The sequence below is a fragment of the Chelonoidis abingdonii genome, chromosome 7, assembly GCF_003597395.2.
Source record: "Chelonoidis abingdonii isolate Lonesome George chromosome 7, CheloAbing_2.0, whole genome shotgun sequence".
Classification (NCBI taxonomy): Eukaryota; Metazoa; Chordata; order Testudines; family Testudinidae; genus Chelonoidis; species Chelonoidis abingdonii.
The window spans coordinates 44,836,618-44,844,737 of NC_133775.1; the positions used below are offsets into that span (position 1 = coordinate 44,836,618).

The window sequence follows — 8,120 nt, forward strand, 5'->3', positions numbered from 1 at the left end:
CAGATGCACTGGTACAGACAGGCTCCCTGTCCCCCCACACTAGCTCAGCGGAGACTCACTTGGGCATAGCCACTTCTAACATCGGGCAAGCTCCCCAACCCCCTACCAGCCATGGATCAGTTCTCAAAGAAGGAGAGACTGTGGCAGTGGGAGCTGGGTGACCAGAGAGCAGTGGCTGCTGGCTGGGTACACAGCTCTAGAAGGAGTGGCTACAGCAAATTTGCTGGGACTATAGGCCCCACAAGCCCCGTTCCCAGTGCCATTCCTGCTGAAAGCTCTCCTGTATTAATATGTTTTGTGAACTTTAAAATTGTACCTTCTTTGTTACCCTGGAAGGGAACTGTACTTTCCGATATGGCTGGAGGCCTGAGTCACAGACCTAGTGAGAGTCAGATGGCCTGCAGGAGGTATTGGAAATGAGGACCCCTTACAGCATTGCACCCTGCCAGAACAGGTTGCTGTGGTTGTGACTACAAAACCGACCCTACTATACAATCCTTTTAACTGAAAAATGGAAATCCTACTGGCATACAGTATCGGCAATATAGTTTCACAAAATATTGTTCAGCTCCTTGGTTTAGTCCCTTGGATGACAGTGGATGGATCTCTTGATAATTCCTGTGTTCTGTTGATTCGCTCTGAAGTATCTGGCATCAGCCACTGTCAGAAGTCAGGATTATGGGTTAGATGAACCATTGATCTGACCCAGTATGACCATTCTTATTAATTAAATAGAGATTCATCTCTGTCCAGAGATTTTGGCTTAAAATCTCCACATGCTCCCACTCAATCTGGAAGTTAAAGGTCCCACACATCTCCTAACTGAGGAAGTGAGAAATAATCCAATGTAAATAAATATATTTCAAGTATTTTGCTACAACAGGCCTCTAGTATTCATGTTCTCCTGTGTCTATGCTTTCTACTCTGGCAGACCTTTGGTCATTATCCCAAGAGGAGCAGAGTAGTGGAGATGAAATTAGGAAAATTCTTTTACGTGTTACTATGTACCTTCAAAATAGCTTAAGGACAAATTAGTACTAGTGGAAGAGCAAGCAATTTTTCTGTAGGGTGAGCTATATAGTATCTGGGAAGGCAAAAAGCACGTCAACTCTATTGTTTTCATTACATTGAAAGACTGAACATTGATGCAAATAGAAACAATATCTCTCAGAGAGACAAATAACAAGGAGTAAGAGGACCGTGCACTCATATATTCCTTGCGTTTTTGCCCCTTAACTTCTATATGTTTTTATAATAAACATATTGTAAAGGAAGCCAAGTTAAGACTCTTCCACCTACCCTAAGTAAACCAAAGAAATAATTATTAGAAACTAAATGTCATTCAGATGCCATTTTGAAGCAAGTTATTTTACATATTTGGACATGACCTATGATCATACCAGGACAAATTTGGATGCTCATGATACATCATTTTATTTGTGGGTCTAATGTAACATTAGTTCAGGTTGCTGTTATCAACAAACAATAAAAAAATTAGGAAATGTAAAGTTAAGTAAAAAGTCATAAAGTCCAGCACTCAAGTTAGAAATGCCAGAATGAATGTTTCCAGTGCAACTTTAATTGGGGGCCCTTGTCATATGTATTACGATGCAGCCTTTAATTACGTGCAGACGTAACCACTTGTGAATTGTTCGATGTAAGGGACTTGTCCAGCATCACATAAGAGCTGGGTAGCAGAGGCAGAGATAGAATCCAAGTTTCCACAGTGGTATTCTACTGACCTAAACATGAGTCCATCCCTTCTCTTCCTGAAGTCCCCTGCCTCAGTCACTACAGATCTTGCAACTTCTGCAACAAATGAGGCAAGGGTCTAACAGATAGATTCCACTACACAACTTCAATTCATCTCCGAGCAGATCTGTGCTGTGCATGGCAAGAGGCAAGGGTCTTGTGGAAGAAGTAGTATTTAATTATGTAATTACAGATGGTATCATAATGCATATATAGAAGAGGCCAGAATTAAGGTTGCATGGGCAATGTTCATTCTGGCATTTCTCAGCTTGAAAGTACTGGACTTTGCACCCTTTTAATCCTTAACTTTTTATGGATTAGTTTTTTGATGAAAGCAATGTTAGACAAAAGTTTTTGTTGTTGACAATTTCCTTATGCTCTCTTGCGTGCCATTTAAATAATAAAGCACTTACACATTGAAGCTAACAAATGTGTATTATTGCCATTACTGTCTTTGTGAAGCTCCATATTTCACCACTGAGTGCCATGTTGATCAACATAGTGAAAGTAATTAAATTCTTTAAAAAAAAGTTGTTTGAGTAAATGCAGCTTCTAAATGACAGTTTTCTAGTTGTGTAACAGAAATCTGAGTCAAGACTCAGAGCTATAATTTCCCACCCACCCCCCATTTTTTTTTTAACAAATGAAATATTCTGAAAAGCTTTGCAAAGCCTATAAACAATATACAGAAAAATGAGCTTGAATTGTGTCTTATTTTCATGTAACCCTTTCTGAGGAAAGCAATAATTTACACTTTCTTTTTTGAAAGGAAGTTAGCTACATACAAACCCAAAGGAACCAAGCAGCTTATCCAAACAGAGTCTGCTTTCATTACAACAACTCCTGTGCCCCTTCTTTTAATGTCATCAGCTGAGGTAAACCAGTCATCAAAGGCAGCCATTGCCATGACAACCAGGGCACAGTATACAAATGAAATGGTAGAAGGAAGTGCCTGATTATGTCACAATGGTGCTGATGAAAAACTGAAGTACAGAACCTGTAAAACAAAAAATTCGGACACAACCTGAATGACACTCTTACTACTGCAAAGCCAATATACATGCCATCAAACGAATGACAAATCTCATCCTCTTTCAAACCTTAGTTGTCATAGTGCTTTTGATGTCTGTTATCTCAGAAAGTTAACTTTTGGGTCTTGTCTGTCTGTAAACATGGGTTCACCCAGTTCCCAGCGTAACACGTCAACCTGGCAGCATAGATTGAGGTGTTGGGTTTTTTTAATATAATTATGGCACTTATTTAAAGAAGATACAAATAGAGTTTAAACTATAAGGTATTGGGTTTACTGGCACACTGGGTCACTATGCTGCTACCTAGGGAGAGATTAGACTATCAAGTCACCATTTTATGTGCAAGTTCTAGAACAAAACTGCAACCCCTCCTATATTCCCTTTGCACTGCTAGCTTAAAAGCTGCCTTAAAAAGGTAGTACCTGAGCTTTTTACTGTTGTAGCAGAATCTTCAGCTGGTGAAGTATTGGCATAGCCAGCCCTTATAACAACTGCTCCTGACCTATCCTTCTCCCACACCCTCAGAGTAATGTGCCCCACACCCCACCAGTGCACTGGAAGGGGCTATAGTACAATGCATTATAGTGATCCTGACCATAGGATTGCTTCCTTGTGACCTCTTATCCAGTAGCATAACTTAGAGAAAACCCCAACCCCTTCCCCTAGTGGGTCTAGCATTGCTGTGTATTGTACTGGTTGAAAAGCACTATATACATCACACTAAATCTATACTGGCCAAAAAACTGCCCACAGACATTTCATAAAATCATGACATACATTAGCAGGACTATTCTGAATTTATATTACAGCAGTGCCCAACATGTGCTAGGCACTGAACAGAAGAAGACAGTCCCTGTAATGAAGAGTTTACAGTCTAAGGCCCTGATCCTGCATCAATCACCACACAGGTGCAGAGCTTTACTTGTGCAGATCTCATTGCAGGATCAGGGCTTAAACAAACTACAGAAGATATGGGAAGGGGTTGGATGCCTCAAACAAAATGTTAAGTGATATTAGATATACTACTTCCTAGTTCCATGGTTTTTAGTTATATACCCTGTATACACACATGGATAAAGTAATCCTTTTTTCTTGTTCATGTGTCCTGCTGCCACCATGTTCAATACAATGGCCTTCTTCCCTTCTTGCACATTCCACACCAGAGATTTAAGGCCTGCTCTACACTACGATTTTAGGTCGAATTTAGCAGCATTACCTCGATTTAAGCCTGGACCTGTCCACACGACGAAACCCTTTTTTTCAAATTAAAGGGCTCTTTAAATCTATTTCTTTACTCCACCTCCAAGGCATGCTCCAATGAGGGGACTGACGCTGAAATCAGCTTTGCCGGGTTGAATTTGGGGTAGTGTGGATGCAATTCTATGGTGTTGGCCTCCGGGAGCTATCCCAGAGTGCTATATTGTGACCGCTTTGGACAGCGCTCTCAACTCAGATGCACTGGCCAGGTAGACAGGAAAAGGTCCGCGAACTTTTGAATCTCATTTCCTGTTTTGCCAGAGTGGCGAGGTGCAGGTGAGTGCAGATCTCATCAGCAGAGGTGACGATGATGAAGTCCCAGGACCTCAAAAGAGCTCCAGCATGGACAGAACAGGAGGTACGGGATCTGCTCGCTCTATGGGGAGACAAATCTGTGCTAGCTGAACTCTGTTCCAGGAAAGGAAATGCCAAAACATTAGAAAAAGTCTCAAAGGGCATGAAAGAGAGGCCATAATAGGGACGCACAGCAATGCCATGTGAAAATTAAGGACCTAAGGCAAGCCTACTAAAAAAAACAGAGAGGCAAATGGCCGTTCCGGATCAGAGCCCCGAACATGTCGCTTCTGTGATGAGCTGCATGCCGTGCTAGGGGGCACAGCCACAACTACCCCAACCCTGTGCTTTGACTCCATCAATGGAGAATCACGCAACACAGAAGTGGGTTTTGGGGATGAGGAAGAGGATAAGGAAGAGACTGAAGATAGCTCACAGCAAGGAAATGGAGAAATCGGTTTCCCCAACAGCCAAGATACGTTTTTCACCCTGGACCTGGAGCCAGTAACCCCTGAACCCATCCAAGGCATGCTCCCGGACCCTGAAGGCGGAGAAGGAACCTCTGGTAAGTGTACCTTTGTAAATATTACACACAGTTTTAAAAGCAAGTGTGTTTAGTGATTAATTTGCCCTGGCATTTGCGGTCAGTACAGCTACTGGAAAAGTCTGTTAACGTGTATGGGCATGGAGCGGAAATCCTCCAGGGACATCTCCATAAAGCTCTCCTGGATGTACTCCCAAAGCCTTTGGAAAAGGTTTCTGGGGAGGGCTGCCTTATTCCATCCGCCATGGTAGGACAATTTACCATGCCAGGCCAGTAGCTGGTAGTCTAGAATCATTGCATAACAAAGCATGGCAGCGTATGGTCCCAGTGTTTGCTGGCATTCAAACAACATCCATTCTTTATCTCACTGTGTTATCCTCACAAGAGTGATATCATTCATGGTCACCTGGTTAAAATAGGGTGCTTTTATTAAGGGGACATTCAGAGGTGCCCGTTCCTGCTTGGCTGTTTGGCTGTGGCTGAACAGAAATGTTCCCCGCTGTTACCCACGCAGTGGTGGGAGGGGTGAAGCATGAGTGATCTCTCACACCCAAACCAGCAGACCCTCAATACAAGAGGCAAAATGCAACCTTGTAACAAAAGCACATGTGCTGTGTAATGTGAACAGCAAGGTTTAAAGTGAAAGAATGCGCCCATTGTTCTCTAAAATGTGTCTTTTTAACTGCCACTCTCCCTTTTCCTCCACCAGCTGCAAATGTTTCTCCTTCGCAGAGGCTAGCAAAGATTTGAAGACGAAAAAAATGCACTCAGGATGAAATGTTCTCTGAGCTCCTGCTGTCCTCCCACACTGACAGAGCACAGCTGAATGTATGGAGGCAGACAATGTCAGAGTGCAGGAAAGCACAATATGAACGTGAGGAGAGGTAGCGGGCTGAAGAGAGTAAGTTGTAGGCTGAAGATGAAAGGTGGTGTCAGCTTGCTGACAGAAGGCAAGAGTCGATGCTCAGGCTGCTGGAAGATCAAACTCATATGCTCTAGCATATGGTTGAGCTGCAGGAAAGGCAGCAGGAGCACAGACCACCACTATAGCCCCTGTGTAACCAACAGCCCTCCTCCCCAAGTTCCATAGCCTCCTCACCCAGACGCCCAAGAATGCGGTGGGATGGCCTCTGGCCACCCCAACCACTCCACCCCAAAGGATTGCCCAAGCAACAGAAGGCTGGCCTTCAATAAGTTTTAAAGATTTTAAGTTTTAAAGTGCAGTGTGGCCTTGTCCTTCCCTACTCCCCCATCCCACCTGTGCTTCCCTCCTCCCCCATCCCTCCTGGGCTACCTTGGCAGTTATCCCCCTATTTGTGTGATGAATTAATAAAGAATGCATAAATGTGAAGCAACAATAACTTTATTGCTTCTGCAAGCAGTGATTAAAGGGGAGAGGGAAGGGTGTCTAGCTTACGGGGAAGTAGAGTGAACCAAGAGGGGTGGGTTTCATCAAGGAGAAACAAACAGAACTTTCACACCGTAGCCTGGACAGTCACGAAACTGGTTTTCAAAGCTTCTCTGGTGCACACCACACCCTCCTGGATTCTGCTAACTGCCCTGGTGTCTGGCTGCATGTAATCAACAGCCAGGCAATTTGCCTCAACTTCCCACCCCACCATAAATGTCTCCCACTTACTCTCATAGATATTGTGGAGCGTACAGCAAGCAATAATAACAATGGGAATATTGATTTAGTTGAGGTCTATCCTAGTCAGTAAACTGCGCCAGCGAGCTTTTAAATGTCCAGATGCACATTCTACCACCATTCTGTACTTGCTCAGTTGAACAGCTCCTGACTACTGTCCAGGCTGCCTGTGTATGGCTTCATGAGCCATGGCACTAAGGGGTAGGCTGGATCCCCAAGGATAACTATAGGCATTTCAACATCCTCAGTGGTTATTTTCTGGTCTGGGAAGAAAGTCCCTTCCTGCAGCTTTTGAAACAGACCAGAGATCCTGAAGACTTGAGCGTCATGTACCTTTCCCGGCCATCCCATGTTAATGTTGGTGAAACATCCGTTGTGATCCACCACTGCTTGCAGCAGCATTGAAAAGTACCCCTTTCGGTTTATGTACTTGCTGGCTTGGTGCTCCGGTGCCAAGATAGGGATATGGGTTCTGTCTATCGCCTTACCACAGTTAGGGAATCCCATTTCAGCAAAGCCATCCACTATGACCTGCACATTTCCCAGAGTTACTACCCTTTATATCAGCAGCTCTTTGATTGTGTTGGCTATTGGATCACAGCAGCCCCCACAGTAAATTTGCCCACTCCAAATTGATGCCTGACTGACCAGTAGCTGTCTGGCATTGCAAGCTTCCACAGGGCTATTGCCACTCGCTTCTCAACTGAGAGGGCTGCTCTCACCTTGGTATTCTGACACTTTAGGGCAGGGGAAAGCAAGTCACAAAGTTCCATGAAAGTGCCCTTACGCATGTAAAAGTTTCGCAGCCACTGGGAATCATCCCAGACCTGCAACACTATGCAGTTCCACCAGTCTGTGCTTGTTTCCCGGGCTTGTTTCCCGGGCTCGTTTCTCGGTGTTCCACAGCATGAACCTGCCCCATTAACACCATAATGTGCACATCGCTGGGGCTCATACTTTGTGAGAAGTCTATGTCCATGTCTATGTCCACATCACTCTCATCACTGAGGAAGCAAATGAATACAAAACAAATCGGGTCTATTTCTTGTTTTGATCCACTCCATCTATCTTTTACATCTTTAGGCTGGCAGCAGACGGTGCAGTTTGACTGCTAGCCATCATCATCTCCTGGGTGCTCGGCAGACGATGGGAATGACCTGACAGAGTCACTCCAATGTCTGTCCAGGTGCCCCTGACCGACCTCACCGAGGGCGGCTAAAAGAGCACCCAGGAATATGATGATGATGGCTACCAATCATAATGTACTATCTGCTGCCAAAAGGCAATGAGCTGCTGCTGTATACCAATGCCGTCCCACAACTGCCAGCACCCAGGAGACATACCGTGAAGGCGAGGCGAGCGGGCTCCATGCTTGCTGTGGTATGACGTCTGCACAGGTAACCCAGAAAAAAAGGCGTGAAACGATTGTCTGCCGTTGCTTTCATGAAGGGAGGGAGCGGGGCCCTGACGACATGTATCCAAAATCACCTGCAACACTGTTTTTGCCCCACCAGGCATTAGGATCTGAATCCAGAATTCCAATGGGCAGTGGAGACTGCAGGAACTGTGGGATAGCTACCCACCGTGCAACACT

General features: G+C 44.6%; 1 pseudogene; it reads left to right on the top strand.

Moving 5' to 3' along the window:
* The first annotated feature begins 354 nt into the window (after positions 1–354).
* On the top strand, positions 355–6,172 carry LOC142047142 (uncharacterized; annotated as a pseudogene).
* Positions 6,173–8,120: the final 1,948 nt, after the last annotated feature.